This window comes from Lissotriton vulgaris, chromosome 1_2, assembly GCF_964263255.1.
Source record: "Lissotriton vulgaris chromosome 1_2, aLisVul1.2, whole genome shotgun sequence".
In the NCBI taxonomy this organism is placed as follows: Eukaryota; Metazoa; Chordata; class Amphibia; order Caudata; family Salamandridae; genus Lissotriton; species Lissotriton vulgaris.
In genome coordinates, this window is record NC_141686.1 from 238,819,011 (window position 1) to 238,839,177 (window position 20,167).

The following is a 20,167-nucleotide window of genomic DNA, read 5'->3' on the forward strand; positions in this document are numbered from 1 at the left end:
GACTTAAGACAGACTTAAGTTAGGATTTTGTCTTAAGCCTGTCTTAAGTCTGTCTTAAGTCTGTCTTAAGTTTGTCTTAAGACAAACTTAAGACAAAATCCTAACTTCTGTGAATACCAAAAGTAGTAAGTTCATTCTGTGAATGCCAAAAGTAGTAAGTGCATTCTGTGAATACCAAAATAGCAGTAAGGTTAGGATTGAGTCTTAAGTTCATTCTGTGAATCGGGCCCCCTGGGAGCAAATTGCGGCTTCCATTTGAGCATAAACCTTGGACAGTCATCCGCAAAACCGGCACCATGGTAACAGCCCGGAGAGGAAAAAAAGTAGTCACAACATCTCTTTCTTCAAGAAGGTGCACGCCGGAACCCCAGAACTGCAGGCGTCCGACTACCTGGAGGCCAGGCCGCGTCAACCGGCGGCAGAAGAGAGCCCAGAGGGGCAAGGAATGCCCTCACTGAGAATGAGAACATGCTAGACCAGGACACTCTGCCACTACCGGTAACGCCAGCGGGGAGTCTGCCGAGCTCTCCTGTGAGATCCCTGGAGAGTGAAGGCTCGCCAGGAATGACCCCATCACTGCCACCTCACGGGGAGAACACTCCAGGTATGGACTGAGAAGAAACCCGGCTCCATCCTCCAGGCTGGCCGACTTCATGGTGTGACGATCCTGGGTCTGAAATTCTAGTGACTGGTAACAGATCCAACTGATCACTATTTGTTTTGTTTTGTTTGTATATTTAATAAAGGTTAGAAGGAATGTAATGTCCTCCAGCGCGGGGTAGCGGAGCAGTTTACCCGTGCCGGAGAGGTCACGTTAGCTCTGGCGCGTGTCGTCACACGCCAGCTACAAATAAAGGGGGCGTGGCCCGGCGAGTCAGTCGGAGCTACAAAGAAAGCACAGAAAGGTGTCCTGCCTAATTATTATTGCCGCAGTGCTGCTGCCACATGCGCGAGCGCCCCCCACACCCCCACGACAAGTCTGACAGTGGAACAGAGAAGTGGTGTGGCGGTCTCCTGAGCCTGGGAGCCATTCCTGCTGCAGCCGAGTGTGCGGACAAGTGCTGCTACGCCACACTCTGCCACCTGCAAGATCGTCTGCGAGAAGGCGTCTGAGCTCCTGGGCAATCTGAGGTGCCGGCGACTGGGGCTGCGAGGCTAATAGCGGAGTAAAGAGGTGGGCTGCAGAGCCGGAACACTGGTGGTGTGGTGGGCTCCTGGGCCTGGGTGACATTCCTGCAGCAGAGGGCATGGGGACAAGTGCTGCTACTGGGGAAGGCTGGTGGCAACGGGCCCCAGTCCTGATACCGGTGGCTGGAGGTAGGAGACAGAGATAGACTGAACCTGTTCAAACTAATTTAGTTGGGAGGACTGGGAAAAGCTGCACGTGCCAGGAATCTTGAAGGGTGCACATCCTCTTTTCTTCATGTGGGTGGATTGTGAAAGCCCTCCCCCCCTTCTGGGCCACCTCCCCTGAGGGAAATGTAGGGTATGAAGAGTTCAGGAGATTTATCTGGGGAATCCCCCCAACCCTCGTACCCACATAGTGCTCTTGGACAGGAGGGTCCTCAGCAGTGAAAAGAAATTGCATGATCACCAGACCCCTCTCTTTGGTCAGAGACCGGGGCTGCAACTTCACTAAACATCCTTGCACGACTGGGATGCAAAAGTAGGAGCAGGTATAGTTGACACATTATTGAGGCAGCAGGGCTACTTCACAAAGTCTCAGAGGTGGGGCGTTTGAGGGGGACGGGCCCCGGAACCTCCACGCATCTTCAGGAGTAGAGACAGACATACAGAATACCCTGAGTCAACAGAGCCCAGCACTGGACACAGGTTTGATGCTATTCTTCAAGCTATTGAGTGCTCTAGGTCATCTATGGAGGCTAAAATTGACAATGAAATGAACTCACGGTCCTTCATGCGGATGACCGAAAATTGTCAGAGAGCGCCACCAATGTCAAACAAACCTTAGCTGAGGTCCAACCTGTCACGGATAATATGGTACAACAAATAAAGGACTATGAAATAAGGCTCCGCCACCTGGAAGGCGGGGTGAAGGATGCTGAAGGCCGCTCGCGCCGTAATAATGTCCGTCTGATTAGCCTCCTGGAGGGAGCTGAGGTCCAAGATGCTGTGGATTTTATCAAAAAATGGCTTCGAGAATTAATACTAGTAGCATCACTATCTCCCCACTTCTCAATTGAAAGAGCACATTGTGTCCTTGCTGACAAAGCTGGACTGGGTAATTATCTACCTACCGTATAGCTGAGAGATCACAGGTGAAATTGTATATCCTTGCTGCTGGATGGGTGTGTTGCACTGGAAAGCCAATGTAGGTTAATTTCCATCATTCCCATACATTCTAAGGGTTTTTTTTGTTCATGTGCAATATATCATCAGGTTTGACCACTCTTTTGGTATTACATGTCCGAAATGTTGGTGCTTCATTTTAAGAAATGTTCAATAAGGCGTTGTCGTGCTCGGTGGCTGCTGTCGCCAGACCAATACCTTTTACTATGACCACATGTATGACATTAATTCTGTTCCATTTATGCATCCGAACATGCTTAAAACATGACATCACACGCACATGGAACGTGCGTGACCTATGTACCACTTCTGCAGATACGCGGTGTATGCATACCTTAAACGGCATAATGTACAGTTAGCACTCCTTCAGGAGTACTATCTAACGTATTTGGAGACAAACAGGTTGCGGGGTAGGTGGAGGGGACACATCTTTACTACAAACTACTCCGCATTTGCCTGGGGATTGCTGATATGGATCCGCCCGGGCACCTCCCTCCTAGTTGAAGAGGTAATAACAGATGCGGAAGGGAGATATATCTTTCTTAAAGGTAGATTAGATGGAAGATGCCTTCTATTAGGAAACATATATCCACCAAACACAGAGCAGGGGCCCTTCTAGTGTAAGCTGTCTACAATACTCTCTAAATGGTGCATTTTACCCTGCGTAATGGGGTGGACTTTAACAATGTACAGGACATGACACTAGACCGGTCATTTCCACCGCTCAGAGGTAAAATGGCATTTACTGGGGCCTTACTGATCAGGAGCTGGGCCTGCGGATGGGGGCATCGTAACCCGCCAAACAAGTGTACTCCTTTTACTCCACACCACATTGTTTGCATCTCCGCATCGACAGAATCTTATGTACACCTAATCTGCTACCATATTTGACACAGGCAGATTATTTTGGCCGTACACACTCTGACTACAATCCACACTATGTATCACTAGCATGGGATAGTCAGCCCTCTCCGACTCCGAAATGACATCTGCAGCCCACCCTGTTGGGAAATATGCCTTTTTGTGAATCCATTGCACTGCTATAACGAACTATGCATAAGACAGATACGGCATTATCTGGTCTGTTCGAATGAGACACATTTAAGGTGGTTCTAAGGAGTAACTGTCTGGGACAGGACTGTGGAATGAGGAGGCAAGTGGAGCAAGAGCTCCAAGAACTGGAGCGCAACTTACTGTCGCTAGAGACGTGCAGGACTTCTGATCCTTCCTGCTCTTTGCAACATTTAACCGCAAAGACAGCACACACAACCTTATTTGAAATACTGAGGTACCTAAATTATGCAGCACATTCTGCCAGGACTCATGATGGCAGATTGCTCTGGTACACAGCTGGCATGGCTAATTCGTCAGAAGCAACCAAACAACCTCATTATGGCATTACATTCTCCCGATGGTTCGATGAAGTATACCCAGCATGAAATACACAGGGAGTTGGTTCTTCACTTCTCCTCATTATATCAGTCATCTCTGGAAGCCTATGACTCTCCGCCCCAGGCGAACCCCAGTTCAGAGTACAGAGCTAAACACACCAATAACAACTACTGAAATGTAGGGAGCGATCCATTCCCTAGCCTCGGGGAAGGTGCTGGGGCCTGGATAGCTTTGTTTCAGAAGTGTATAAAGCATACTCAGATCTTTTAGCATCAATACCATAGAAAGGATGAGGAACTTCGATTGAAACACTTAACGACCTCTATGTGCGGAGCCACACTAGTTACACTGCTGAAGGCAGATAGAGACTCCACTCAGCTTGGCTCCTAACGCCCATTGGGGTTATTGAACATGGATTATAAGGTTTTGGCTAGCATACAGGCAGGGTGGCTGGCACCATTGGTGCCCCATTTAATACAAGAGGACCAGAATGGATCCATCCCAGACCTGTCCACTGCTCTAAACCTGCACCATCTGTTTGAGGTCATGCGATATTCCCCTCAGGCCTGGCCTAGTTCTGGCTGTATGGTGCTTTATCTAGAAAAGGCATTTGATACTGTGTAATGGCCCTTTATCTTTAGTGTCCTGGTGAGATATGGACTGGGATCCTACTCTATTACACTGCTTAAGTTATTGTATAATAATCCGGTTGTGAGGGACAGGACGGGTCACATGGTATCACTGATGGAGCAAGGTTTCATATATACAGAAACTTGCTTGGACTCAGCCCTCTGGAAATAACATATAATTAATTAATCAACATGTTTTGTTTACTAATATTTGCATTACACGACATTTCTAGTAAGATGGGGAAGCTTGCATATGAGCTTTTACTAACAATAATCCGAGTGTCCTAAAATGGCCTCCGTGGTCACCAATCTGGAAATGACAAAGTGACAGCTGGTAATTGTTATGCTGACCAAGAGGCCCAACCTTGTTCCAGATTTAAAATGGCAATAAACAAGAAAATCGAAGCATGTGGAATCAGCTGCCAACTTATGCTGTTGAGAGGAGTAAACACATGGGAGGAAATGAAAGATTTGCAAAATAAAGCAGAACTCAAAGAAAAGGAAGAATGGGAGAAATAGGGTGTCAGATAGGACTTGAAGATGGTGTGATAGTTTATCTAGAAGGGAGACCAGTGCAACATGATTGTATGCTTACACCAATGGCCCGAATGTACCATGGGGAAACACACATAGGCAGAAACGCAATTATAAGATTATTTAGAAAGGATTGGTTTAATGCAAGATTCAGGAGTATAGCAGAGAGTCTTTGCCAGAGATGCCTGCTTTGCCAACAAATGAACCCTAGTAGGAAAACTGTGGTTTGCCCTGGGAAAATTGGAAAGGCAGAAAGCCCATTTATCAGACTACAACTTGATTTCATACAGTTACCAGCTTGTCGAGGATTAAAATATGTTCTTGTAATTGTTTGTTTATTTTCCAAGTGGGTAGAAGCATATCCAACCCAAAGGAATGACAGCTTAACTGTAGCCAAACTCTTTTTAAGAGAGCTCATTCCTCGGTTCGGTTTTCCAGTAACGATTGAATCAGACCAAGGGTCTCATTTTAATAATGAAATAATTTGACTAATTTGTGAAGCAATCAAAATTGAACAAAAGCTGCACTGTGCATACCGCCCAAAGGCTTCTGGAGTGGTAGAACAACTGAATGGCACAATCAAAGCAAGATTGGGAAAGATGTGTGAATCTACCCAATTGGAATGGCCTGATGCTTTACCTCTTGTCCTGATGGGACTCAGAAGCATCCCAAACAATAAAACAGGCTTGAGTCCCCATGAAATACACATGGGAAGGGCAATGAGGCAAGCATGTGTGCCAGAACACAAGCTGTTCACTATATCTGATGATTTAATGTTGGAATACTGCAAAGAGTTGGCTGACCAAGTCCGTTCTATCTCTCACTAGGTTGGGGAAGATGCCGTAGCCAGACAATCAACTCCAGCACCTGACTTGAACCCTGGAGATTGGATAGTGATAAAAGATCACACCCGAGAATCTTGCCTTGCACCAAGGTGGGGAGCTAAAGGGTCTCAAGAAGTTGATCCTGAAGTAGTTGACGGAGAACAACCGAGCACCAGTCAGGATGAATGGATTCCAGTGGTCGAAATACATGAAATAAGAATAAGAACAAGAACCCAAACATATCTAGTCAGTCAGAGTGATAGTGAGGATGAGACAGGAATTGAAGAACACACTCAGATTACATAAATCAAAGCTAATGGTAATCTTGAGGAGGACCAGATAAGGAAAGAGCAATAAACTCAGACCAACGAAACACCCACCAGAACTCCTGTGTCTGAGGAGGGACAGATAAGTACTAGAGAAAACGCCCAGGCAGAAGACAATCAAGAAATTGCAAGACCTGAGCAGGACCAGACAGGATTAGCAAACCGTGTTCAGGAAGAAGAAAAAATTCCAGGCCCAACAAAGTAATATCCTGAACAAGGTCAGACTAGTGTAGAAGAACCCATCCAGGCAGAAACGTCAATGGCAATAAGCCCTGGACAAGGTCAGATAGAGAGGATATCTGAAGACAACGAAAACCATATTGTGCCACAACCAAAATAAAATAAAAGGGCATCTGAAGAATCGGAAAGCACAGTGCCAGCTAAAAGACTCAGAAAAGGTGATACTTGGCCTGGTTTTGTAAAAAGACTAAAATATCGCCTAGTCACAATAGATGAAGAACCTGAACAAGTAGATGAAATCACAAGCCAAACTGAACCGTCTACAAGTAAACAAAGAAGGAGAAGTCCACGTCTGAAAAAGCTGAACAATAAATTCAAAGGTCCTGAATGGACTTACGTGATTCTGAAGGAATTTGAGACTCTGGAAATTAGTGATGAAAGTGATGAAGAATTGATTGCTGATCCTTTTGTTGGAGAAGTGAGATCAACTTGAGAAAAATTCACTGTTATATTCTGTGTAAAATTTTCAAAGAGGGCTTGGCCTCCTTAGTGTAAATGACTGATACTAGAGTTACTGGAAACTCGAAAAGAAATTGTATAAAGACATGCTGTAGAATATGCATATGTAGTGTATTAATAGTGCTTATAGTATGGCTAGGACTGACAATAGCAATACCTTACTTGATGACTGCTAAACAGAATGACACTAGTATACACGGAAAGGTAGCGCACCATAAACAAGACAGAGTAGACTTAGAAGCACCAGATGAGATAGAATTACATCATAGTAGAAGCAAAAATGAGACAGACCTAAATGTATTTGCTAACCTATTAATACACTATATAGAGACAATGCAAGTTAGTGATCGTTATGTCTGTATGAAATTACCGACATCAGTAGCTGAAGGGGTTACCTACCATCATTTACCACTGACATATGGTATTTCATGTAGTATATTGACTAGTTTGTTTTGTAGAACTGGAAAGTTACAGTATTATTATTCTAAGTTAGATGTCATTTATTCTGACATTCCTATACGTGTAAATATGAACCCTGTTCTTAGTGCTTAACGTGCACAATTCTTTGGTGAATTTTTCCTAACAATGAAAACGATAGATATAGCTGAAGCACACAAAGGCAACTTAACATGTAGATTACATGAAGAAGAGAAAACATTTTTGAATTTAGCAGAGAAAAGGAGATAGGATTTCCATAGAAAGGCCACTGAACCGAAACCCCAGATACCCAAATGGGCTGAAAGGGAAGACTCATGCTGCTATGTCTCTGGATTTTGAAAAGAAGGGGAAAACTGTCTCCATAGAGAGAAAACGAAGTATAACAATGTATTCATCGGTTCCAGTGAATGTGAACACAATTTCCAGATAATTGGGGTTTGGGGACTAAAAGGGGGAACTGATCCAATATTTCCTGGAGTCTATTATATTTGTGGGACCAAAGCATATTTTAAGCTGCCCGATCATTGGTATGGGAGTTGATTTTTTGGAATAGTATTCCCGAAAGTATACCATGTAAAGAGAATCACTGGATGCAATGAAAACGAAAAAGAACTAACACAATATGAAAGAGTTAGTTTCTCAGAAATTGAAGGCAACATATTTAGTGCATTGATACCTCCAGTGGGAGTAATTCTAAATACACAAAGAATTTGTAAATTGTCTACAGTGGTGGATCGCTTATCGACTGACACTGCTGGAGGATTCTTATTGCGATCAGATCAATGGTTTTACAAAATCGACTTGCTCTTGATATATTATTGGCAAAAGGGGGCAGAGTCTGTAGAATGCTGAAGGCACAACATTGTTGCACTTACATACCTGATAAAAGTGTTTAAATTGGAAGGTATGTAAGAAATATTACTCATTTGTAAGAAGAGGCAGACAGCAAAACAAAGAGAAGGCATCTTAGATTACACTCTTGAACAAATGTGTTTTCAGGTGTTTTTTGAATGCAGTCACTGTTGACATAGAACGCAGATGGAGAGGGAGAGCGTTCCAGGCCCGAGCCACGATCACGGAGATCGATTGGCCACCGAGCCTAGCTCGTTTGAAACGGGGAAGGGACAATTTGAACAGAGTGGAAGATCTGAGGGTGCGTGCGGGGGCATAGCTGGTAAATCTCTTTTTCAGATACAGGGGGCCTTGATCGTGAGTTGCACGAAACGCAAGCACCAGAGATTTAAACAAAATGCGCTGTGCAACAGGAAGCCAGTGGAGCGTGCGCATCTCAGCGCGGACGCTCTTCCATCTAGGGATGTTAAATAATAGACGGACAGCCGCATTCTGGATAATTTGCAGGCGTTTCACCAGATAGGCCGGAATGCCACTGAACAGTGCATTCGCGTAATCCAGCCTTGCCAGTATGAGCGCCCGAGCAACCGTCTCCTTGGCATCCCTAGGGAGCAAGGGGAAAAATTTGCGGAGCATTCTCAGAGTGGCAAAGCAGGTGCCTGTAAGCTTTTTAATATGGTCCTCGAATCTGAGATCCTCTGTGAACCAGATGCCAAGGTTTTTGGCAGGTCTCCCCATCTCTTTCGGGCTGGGAATGTTAGGGGGCCACAGTGTGTTCTTGAACGAGGGGGGGAAGGAACCATAAAAAAGAACTTCGGATTTGTCCTTGTTGCATTTCAGCTGGGCTTGAGTTAGCCAGCGAAATACAGAGGACAAACACAGATGGACTGCCGAGGTATCCAGATTGTCGTCTGGACAGGTAAACAGCAGTTGGGTATCATCTGCATACCCTATGATCTTAGCCCCATACTGTTCCGCTAGATAAACCAGGGGGGTGATGTAAACATTGAACAGTAAGGGGCTTAGAGTGGACCCCTGCGGGACCCCTGTAAGCAGTGGTTTAGGCTCAGAGGCGTGGGGAGGCATCCAGACCTGCTGGGTCCTGTCAGATAGAAAAGAGGACAGCCAGTCTAGAACAACCCCCCCAATACCAATGGCAGACAGCCTGCCGAGGAGGAGCTCATAGGGGACGGTATCGAACGCGGCAGAGAGGCCCAATAAAATTAGGACCGCTCTGCCGCCTCCGTCTAGGCAGTCCCGAATTGCCTCGGTCATCTCCACCAGCGCCGTCTCGGTGCTGTATGCAACCTTGAAGCCCGATTGAGCAGGGTGGAGGGCATTGGAGGTTTCAACAAAGCTCTCCAGTTGTTGAAGAACCACCTTCTCACAGATTTTCGTGAGTGCCGGTAAAAGGGAAATGGGAAGGTAGTTCCCGGGAACCGTAGCATCCAGTCCCGTTTTTTTCAGAAGCGGCAGAAGTTTGGCCTGTTTCCAAACTAAAGGCACCTCACCTGAGGCCAGGGAGAGATTCACTATCTGCGTGATCTCAGCGCAGACTGTTTCCGCCACCTCCGAAAGCACTCGGGCTGGGCACGGATCGGCTGGGGAGCCGGATTTCAGGGACTGGAGGAGAGGGAGAACAGCACACTCCAGTGTCTAAAGGTATTACTGTGATTTTTTGCAAACTTTATGTCTTATTAATTGTATTCTTACTTGTAAAATTTCTGGTCACTGTGTTGTGGCTGCTGACTCAACAAAACTTGCATAGATAAAGTGTTTAAAACTTCTCCCGAATCTGTGGTTATTACAGGAAAGGCTTGAAAAAGAAAAGGGAGGTCTCCTTTTGGGTCCAATCAGGGACAAGGAGAAGTGAACCGGAGAAATCTACGTGAGTCCCTAGCTTGCCATAGGATTGGGAGAACAGAGTATACAATCAATGGGAAGGAAAGTTCTAAATGCCCTTAAGTACAGACCATAACCACATGTATAATAAATCACAGGAAAGGTTATAATGAGATAAAAACAATTGTGAATCGAATATAGAAAAATTGTACAATTTATTTAAAGAATAATACATCCATAAAGCAATTTTTTCTTAAAAATATTTTAGTGCCACAGAAAAACTGTTAAAAATCGTGTCATTCCATTTGAAAAACATTTAAAAACATATTTATTACAAAGTTGTCGACGCAGCGTTTCAGTTTAACGATAGGACCTTCATCAGGACAAGGTTCTTGGAATATCAGTGTTGTGTGGACGGTCCCATAGTCACCACCACGTTGGTTAGTTATAAATTCAAACTCTTCCTTTGATATGAGGTTTGAGACACTGTTGTTTTCTTTAATAGTGTACAGGGCTTCTTAGTCAGGAGTGCTCTTTAAGAGTCAAGGGAGCCACCGAATTTGTATGTATGGTTAAAAATTAACCCACAAATATGGGAAATAGGCTAATCGTTGCAGCGCATTGCTGGGTACATTAATACTTGTGTTGGTTGTCAATCGCTTTAATTAATTGGCGTGACCTCCGTCCAGTTTGCCTCGAGCCGAGTTTTGTACTCTGTCGTACTCTTAAAACATAAAGTCGGCCTCCCTGCTCCTCTTGTGTCTCTTCGTAACAAATGTTTTTAAATGTTTTTCATATGGAATGACACGATTTTTAACTGTTTTTCTGTGGCACTAAAATGTTTTTAAGAAAAAAATTGCTTTATGGTTGTATTATTCTTTAAATAAATTGTACAATTTTTCTATATTCGATTCACAATTGTTTTTATCTCATTATAACCTTTCGGATTTGCGTAGAGTCGGCGCAGTGCCATTGAGCACGCCGTTTGTATTCTGCTCGTATTGTGAGCAAGGCAGCATCGTCTTTGTACTCAAGGCCCTGAAACAGTTCGAGTGCCCACCCTTGGGAGTTTTGGATATATTGTATACCTCCGTTACGGATGATTTATTCTAAGCAGGACAACAGTAAACAGTAACATTCCTAACCAATTGGAATAGGATCTCGAGGCACTAGTCCTCCACCCAACCATCTCTTCTAGACTCACAGGAGTTGATTGAAGATCGCTCGAAAAGGTTTTTTCAAAAAGTACATACAGGCAATATATTGTTAAAGTCCTGATGATGATCCCAGTTCACTAGGAGCCAGGGATCGAAACGCCGTCGACACTTTTGCAATTCTGTAACCTTCCCATTGTGTCAATATCGTTACAGGAATTGTTTGTCTGAACTTGCTTTGCAAATGTGCTAATGATGCAAGGGACAATTGGCTCCCATGTTCTTTTTGCCTGATATTCTTTACCCTCTTTTCTTCTCTTACCCTCTCACCCCCGAACCTTGTTCGAGTGTGCTCTGGATAGGTACAGGCTTGTACCCTATCAGCTTTTGCATTAGACCTCTCTGGTGGTCTTTTAATTGTGTTTATACTTGAATAAAATTTCAGGCCCGGCTGGGTACCGAAAAACTTGCTAATATAGTACTGATTGGAGTCTATATTTTCATTTGTTTTGTGAAAAATCTAACCCTATGGACCGTTGTTCTCAAGATGTAGAGTGGCGTTCACAAAACTGTATTTACTGTCTGAACAAGGGGGGCTCGCAGTACCTAACCCACAGCATTATTACTTACAATCTCAATTACAATGGGCGGCTCGTTGGGTGGCGGGCCGTTATTTAGCAGACACCGCGAGCAACAACACTACATACACTGAATATAATATCCTCTCATTATTTCATCCATGTGGTAAGAAGTCTAGCCCTCTCCCTTTGCTGATGCAAGCAGCCTATTGTTACTTTTGTCGCTCACCAGAAACATCAGACCGTATGCTCAAGCAATTCCCTTACTGGGGACACCAAGGGGCAATAGACTAACTGCACAAACTCATCTTGAGGTGTGGCATACCGCGGTATTGCATACATTAGATTACCTCTACCTAGAAGGCACGCTCAAACAATACTGTGATCTTACACAGGAGGACGGAATACCTCCAGGACATTTCCTAATGCATGCCTCGTGGATAAGCTTGCTGCGGCGCAGCTAGGGGGACATTGGGCAAGAACTGCCAACAAATTTAGTAATCCAGTATATTCATGTTATGGGAACTGGCAGGCAGCTCACTCGCTGGTTTGCACTCCGCCTCCAAACAGCAACGGATCTTACCCCGTTTACGTATGAAATTGGAACTTGATTTAGGTCGCTCATGCACAAATACAGAATGGAACATAATTCTGGCGAGCCCCACATCTGTCCCTCGCAATGCTCGGTTTAGATTGATACAATATTATATAATACATCGAGCATACTTCGCCCTGGAGAAAATCACTGGCTATTTTAATAGGATGCAGATATCAGACACATGTTGTGGTCCTGTACTAACCTGCTGCAGTATTGCTAGGGGGTGATACAGCACCCAGCTACCTGCACTGATAGTTGCCTTTCGAATACATGGGAAATATGTATATTGGGGTTCTTTACAAGAGACAAAAAGTACAGAGCCACAAGTCGGTTTATAGATCTACATCTGGTGGTGGCTAAGAGGCTCATAATAAAACATTGGAATTTCAAAGATCCACCACATTTACTAGCTTGGACCCATACCATACTTAATTGGGCTAGAGCTCAGGGGGTGGGTAACCTCTGCAGGGAAGACTACTTAAGGCTGCATACATTTACTATTTTCGATAGTCGGAACTCGAACTAATGGAAAGTCAATATTCGAGGAATATTGGTCTTTTTGCAATCTGGTTATATTTGATACTTGTCTGGGGGGGTAGCCTTGAACACAGGTTTGACTTTAAATTATGTAATGATATTCTCTTTTTTTGGTTTACAAATGTAATGTTTTCTCATCATATGTTTGAAGCCAGCGAAACTTACAATTTGCTCTCACATATCGGTCTGTTATGATAAGTGAGGTGGACTCTGGATTTATCTAAGTACTCAACAGGACAGTATGTGCTTATTATAATGTGATTTGTTTCATTTGAAGCTATTGCAAGTTAAGCGAATATAGGAGAGCAGCAGGAACATGCAAATGACTCTTTCAGGCACATAGCTATGCATGTACAACATGGATACAGACACTTGTTGAACTTGAGTCCTGTCAACATTCATAGTTGTGGAGGTCTGTTGTAGTGACTTCCTATTATGGATCTGGTATCAATGTGTCACTTATGTATGTGTTAAACATGTGAAACAAACAAAAAACAGAAATGTAACCATGGGCTGCACAGCTAATGTGGATTACCTTTCGGGGGGTTGTAGTGATTCTTTAGAAATTGTACAGCACTTCTTGGAAACGTTAACTTCTTACCAATCACTGTGTCGGGCCGGCTTGCCATTAGTCCCTGCTCCACCGCATGTTCTTAAAAAAGTTACAAAAGTGATTGCTCCAAACCCTAGTTAAAATCATGAACCTCTCACTAGAGTCAGGCGAAGTATCAAGTGCATGGAAACATGCAATAATTTGACCTCTGTAAAAAAAAAAATGCAATCTAGCCCCAGCTCAACTAGGGAATTATCGACCCATTTCACTGCTGCCATTTGTTGGGATATTTTAGAGAAACGTGTAAATGGAGTTCTGACAGAGTTCCTGGAAACGAACCAATGCCTCCATCCCCCACAGATGGGATTCCGCGCTCAGACCAGCACAGAATCCAACTCCTAGCAGTGGTAGAGAAACTAAAAGTGATACTGGATCAGGGAAGCTCAGTGGTTACACTACTTCTTGACCTTAGTGCCGCATTGAACACGGTGGACCATCATACTTTGCGAAATAGAGTGCTGGAACTTGGCGTCCAAGATAGAACTCTACAGTGGCTGGTATATTTAATGAAAGGTAGAACTTTCCAAGTTATGGACACTAACCTCCTCTCTAAGACGATGCCTTTGACTCTAAGACGATGCCTTTGACTTGTGTCTCTTCGTAATACGAAGAGACACAAGAGGAGCAGGGAGGCCGACTTTATGTTTTAAGAGTACGACAGAGTACAAAACTCGGCTCGAGGCAAACTGGACGGAGGTAACGCCAATTAATTAGTGATTGACAACCGACACAAGTATTAATGTACCCAGCAATGCGCTGCAACGATTAGCCTATTTCCCATATTTGTGGGTTAATTTTTAACCATATATACAAATTCGGTGGCTCCCTTGACTCTTAAAGAGCAATGTTTTCTCATCATATGTTTGAAGATAGCGATACTTACAATTTGCTCTCACATATCGGTCTGTTATGATAAGTGAGGTGGACTCTGGATTTATCTAAGTACTCAACAGGACAGTATGTGCTTATTATAAAGTGATTTATTTCATTTGAAGCTATTGCAAGGTAAGCGAATATAGGAGAGCAGCTGGAACATGCAAATGACTCTTTCAGGCACATAGCTATGCATGTACAACATGGATACAGACACTTGTTGAACTTGAGTATTGTCAACATTCATAGTTGTGGAGGTCTGTTGTAGGGACTTCCTATTATGGATCTGGGTTCAATGTGTCACTTATGTATGTGTTAAACATGTGAAATGCCTTTCTATTGCAAAACTCAATAAACAGATAAAACAAACAAAAAACAGAAATGTAACCATGGGCTGCACAGCTGATGTGGATTACCTTTCGGGAGGTTGTAGTGATTCTTTAGAAATTGTACAGCACTTCTTGGAAACGTTAACTTCTTACCAATCACTGTGTCGGGCCGGCTTGCCATTAGTCCCTGCTCCACTGCATGTTCTTGGAAAAGTTACAAAAGTGATTGCTCCAAACCCTAGTTAAAATCATGAACCTCTCACTAGAGTCAGGCGAAGTATCAAGTGCATGGAAACATGCAATAATTAGACCTCTGTAAAAAAAAAGCAATCTAGCCCCAGCCCAACTAGGGAATTATCGACCCATTTCACTGCTGCCATTTGTTGGGATATTTTAGAGAAACATGTAAATGGAGTTCTGACAGAGTTCCTGGAAACGAACCAATGCCTCCATCCCACACAGATGTGATTCCGCGCTCAGACCAGCACAGAATCCAACTCCTGGCAGTGGAAGAGAAACTGAAAGTTATACTGGATCAGGGAAGCTCAGCGGTTACACTACTTCTTGACCTTAGTGCCGCATTCAACACGGTGGACCATCATACTTTGCGAAATAGAGTTCTGGAACTTGGCATCCAAGATAAAACTCTACAGTGGCTGGTATATTTAATGAAAGGTAGAACTTTCCAAGTTATGGACACTAACCTCCTCTCTAAGACGATGCCTTTGACTTGAGGAGAGCCTGAGAGCTCTGCGCTCAGTCCCACATTGTTTAATGTCTACATGGGACTGCTAGCACGGATAGCGCAGGAGTTTGATGTCTCTATGATATCCTACGCTGATGACACTCAGTTGGTTATCTGCCTAGATCCAAGCTCCAACAGCGACTCTGACAGCTTAGCAACCTGTATGGAAAGGGTTGTGGAATGGATGATGAACAGCTGCCTGAAGCTGAACGAGGATAAAATGGAGTTGATGGTCTTCGGGAACAATGCAGTCCCCAGGCCTCTGATCAGCTGGCCCAATTGCCTTGGGAGCCCACCTACTCCGAAGGTGACTACCAAATATCTTGGTTTCTGGCTTGACAAGGATCTAACAAATGTGATCCGAGCCAAGAAACTAGCAAGCACATGTTTTGAACTACTTAGACAGCTCCGCAAATTCCTGGAGCGCACCCCCACACAGCTCAGAAAGACAGTAGTCCATTCCCTGGTCACCTCATGTCTGGACTATGCAAATTCACTCTTCATAAGGGCACCAAAATATGTTACCTATAGACTACAAGTGGTCCAGACCCATGAGGCATGGCTACTTGCAAGGTCCCAATCCAGGAATCAGCCAGGAAGCATCTAAATTGCTTCACTGGCTCCCGATTGAGGCCAGAATTAAGTTCAAGGCACTCTGTATGACACACAGAGCCTTACGTAACAAGGACCCTAGTAAAATCAAAAAACTGTTGTCCCCCTATGTCCCAAACAGAAGCCTCAGATCCTGCTCTGGATGGCTTCTAAAGACTATCAGAATCAGGGGAGCCAGATGGGGAGGCAGATCCCTCACTCATCTGGCACCCAAGCTGTGGAATTCACTGCCACATGAATCTAGATTTCTGGAAACAGAAGCAGCCGTCCGGAAGTCGATGAAAACCTGGCTGTTCCTTCAGTATTATTAATCTGCCTCTATCCTTTCTATGGCATCGGTCTCTTAGCGCTGAGAAGCCTTTGGGCAGCTATGAGCTCCATAAATCACAAATCAAAAAATAAAAATCATTGACTGGTCTCGGTGTACAACCATATGCGCTATAAGTCCTTTTCGCTACTCAGAGTCTGTTGATGATAATTCTACGGCAGTCCTGGCCATCTGGGACCTAAATTATATCTGGGGGACTCCGTCAGCTGCTGTAGTGGACAGCTCCCTCAAGACTTCACGACGCAGGGGTATGCAACACCCTGCCAGCACCACTTGACTGTTCTATTGTACAGTGCTATTTATATTATGGACCAGAGTCATTTTAACGGTGTAAGGCAAAGCCCTCTGCAGCTTACTCAACCTACCACTGAGAGCATTGGCTTGTTGAACTGATTTGGTATGGCTGGAGGGAAAGCACATTGTTGTGGGCCCTAATTCAGAATGTGCTCCTTCCCTGGGCCCATTTAGGCATGGGGCGTAAAATGTATTTTCACATTACTGTAGAAAAATTAACAAGATTGTTAAGAAGAAACCAACAGAGGTTGTCTGTATTCACAGCTGGCTTTTAACACGTTTGACTTGTTGACTTCATTTTGGTTTCCACCACTAACGCAGAACGTATAAAGCACTTCGAAGTGAATAATAACGCACTCAGTGACCACTATCCGCTTAAATTAACATACCTAGAGCCTGATCACAATAACAATCCAGCAAAGGATCATTTTGCTCTACTGCATCAAAAAAACTCACGCTAAACAGGTCGAACGGCTTCACCTAAAATGGGGTATTTTAGACCAAGAACTGACCAGCAAAAGAATAGTTGAAAAATGCAGGACCCTCATCGATAACTGCTTAAATCCTACTGCCACTGCTGCTGATATTTTGAACGATTATGACACAATAGTGAAAACTATAGGAAATGAACTGACCAAACCCAGAAAACAAAACAACACACAAAGAAAAGGATGGTTCAATACCCAGTGTACAAAAGCCTATTCTAACTTAAAGAAAGCCCTAGCAAAAAAAGAACGAAACAGAGAAGAGATAGTGAAACTAAGAAAATCATACGCGCACGCACTTAAACAAAGGAAAAAAGAGGTACAACGTAACCTCTGGACTCAGCTTCTAGACAGCAGTATGCAAAAAGACAGTATAGCATTCTGGAGAATAGTCAAGACCCCATTCCTAGCTGGGAACAATGAGAGCCCTTCCTTAGACATTGCAATAAACGCGGAGGACTGGGTGCAGTATTTCTCAGGAGTCTTTGGAGAGGTAAAAACTGGAGACTCAGCCCCCCTACCCGTCCTTCCATTGGTGAAATATCCGCTAGAAATACACTTCACCATCAATGAGACACAGAAGGCCATTAAGTCAGCAAAAAATGGCAAAGCGCCAGGTCCAGACTCCGTTCCAATGGACCTCTACAAATTTCTCCCCGATCTCTGGTCCCCTCTTCTAACAAAGGTATTGAATGCAGCCAAGGAAATCAACCTTCCCAACTCATGGTCAACATCAATCTTGGTCCCTATTTTCAAGAAAGGCAACAGAGACAATCCTTCCTGCTACCGACCCATCTCGCTTCTGGACTCACTGGGAAAGATGGCAGGGAGGATACTTCTTGATCGTCTTCAGGAGTGGTCTAAAGAACACGGGGTCCTCTCAGATCTACAATACGGGTTCAGGGCAGGCCTGAGTACCGTGGACCAAGTTCTGAATTTAACCTTACTGGCCGCAAAATATACAACTGTAAAAAACACTAGTCTCCACATGGTCTACGTTGACCTTACGGCAGCGTTTGACTGTGTGGAACATTCAAAACTCTGGCTAATAATGTTGGAAATGGGGATTGATCCCGCAATAGTGGACTTTTTACGCGAGCTATACTCTGGCGCCACAGGCAAGGTAAGATACGGTCTGGAAGGTCAACTTACAGACAGCTTCCCAATACAGAAGGGGGTCAGGCAGGGGTGTGTGCTGGCCCCCTTCTTATTCACGCTGTATACCAACGGACTTGAGGCAGCAATGCTACAGGGAACAAAAGACTTTCCAACAGCAGGTCTGCGACCAATTCCAGCATTGTTATACGCCGACGATGCGGTGATTCTTGCCCGAACTCCGATCCAGCTACAGAGAGCCTTAAACAACTACTGCACTTTTATGACTAATCTTAACTTGAAAGTCAACATAAAGAAAACCTTTGTGATGCACACCGGCAGTAAGGGGAAAAAGGCGAAAACAATCTTTGTGGATAATCTACCACTTGAAACAACAAAAACGTATCCATACCTTGGCATTACCATCGACGAGGAGTTCAAATGGAAAGATGTAATCAACTCCCGTAAGCTATCGCTCATACGAACAGTGGGCGCCCTAAAAGCCTTCTCTCTTCGCCTAGGAAAAAAAACCCTGGCAGAGATGTTAAAGATCTACAATGCAAAATGCATTAGCACGGCCATCTTCGGAGCAGGAGTTTGGGGAATAGCAAATGTAGAACAAATCCAAAAAATTGAAAATTCCTTCCTCAAATTTTTATTAGCAGTACCAAAGAGCACGACCACCTTTGGATGCCACCTAGAATTTGGAGTGGATCACATCTCCGATCTCATTAAGATCCAACCCATAATGTTATGGCGTAGAATATGGGCTACGGATGAATGCAAACTCACAAGAGCAATTATAGAGGATTGCATGAACCTAGAGCATATGGAAAAGATAAAGTGGCTACAATACGTAAAATCTTTTCTTTCAGATATTGGCCTCTTGAGGTTCTTCAACGATCCGCAGTCAGTAACAGACATAGCGAAAAAAGAACTAAAAAAGATATGCCTGTCTCACTTAGCCCAATTACGGCTGATGACAAAAATAGGCAAACCATCAGTACAGCACTGCCTCATGATACAAACTGTTCCATCCATACAACCATATCTGCAGCAAGACCTGACCCAATTTGAAAAATTACTTCTCACCCGTTTCAGGTTCAATCTTTTCCATATCATGGTTTCATTTCCTACTCAGAACAACTGGACACATAATACAACAGCGTGCCCTTGTGACTCCAATTCTCCTCAGTCCACAATTCATGTTCTTTTCTTTTGTACTTTTTATACGCCATTCCGCAAGAGGTGGATCTTACCAATCTTAAAAGTAATGAAGGTCAGAAGATGTCGCCCAGCATACCTGGCATTGCAATTCTTGGAGAATACCCTAGTGTCAAAATCTGTGGCACACTACCTTAGAATGTGCCTTAAGCATCGTATGAACTTATGAGAAAACTCAGAATGTGTCATAATATGGACTCGAGTAAACGCATTGTTTAGTATAAGAGACCTTAATTTTAACATATCAAGAACTTTTAATGTTTTTAACGATTTTTTACTGTGTAATTTTGTGGCTTTCATACTGAAAACCGAATAAAGTTATTTTGAATTGAATGAATTGACTTGTTGACTTTGCATTTTGGTGTACGTCCTACCACTACACATACCACTACATAAAACAACAGTGGAGTGCTTTGTTTTATTAAGGTGGCGAGGGCATATCTATTAGATAGGTAAAACATTTGCGTTTATAATGCAATAGCTCCAACTCCCAAAAATGCGACACCTTTTGCATTTTCAATGCTTGTTGTACTGGTAACAAAGTGTCACTGAAAGTGTCACGTAAGGCATTCAAATGTCATCCATTTGGTGGACACTGAATGCATGGAAATCAAATGTCACACATAAGGAGGCTGAAAACTTGAAAGCTATGTCTAAAAAGCATCTTCAAGTTCCTGTGGGTAATGAACTGTATTAATAATGCCGCAGTCTTTAAACAGACAGAAAACGTTGCAGCCTGGTCCAAAGGAATATTATTCAGGCTCAAACACCGTATATACTTTTCTCTTAGCAACAGCCTCGCGCTCCTTGTTCACGTGCCTCTAAAAAAAAACGAACCTGTCAAGCCAGTGAGGCC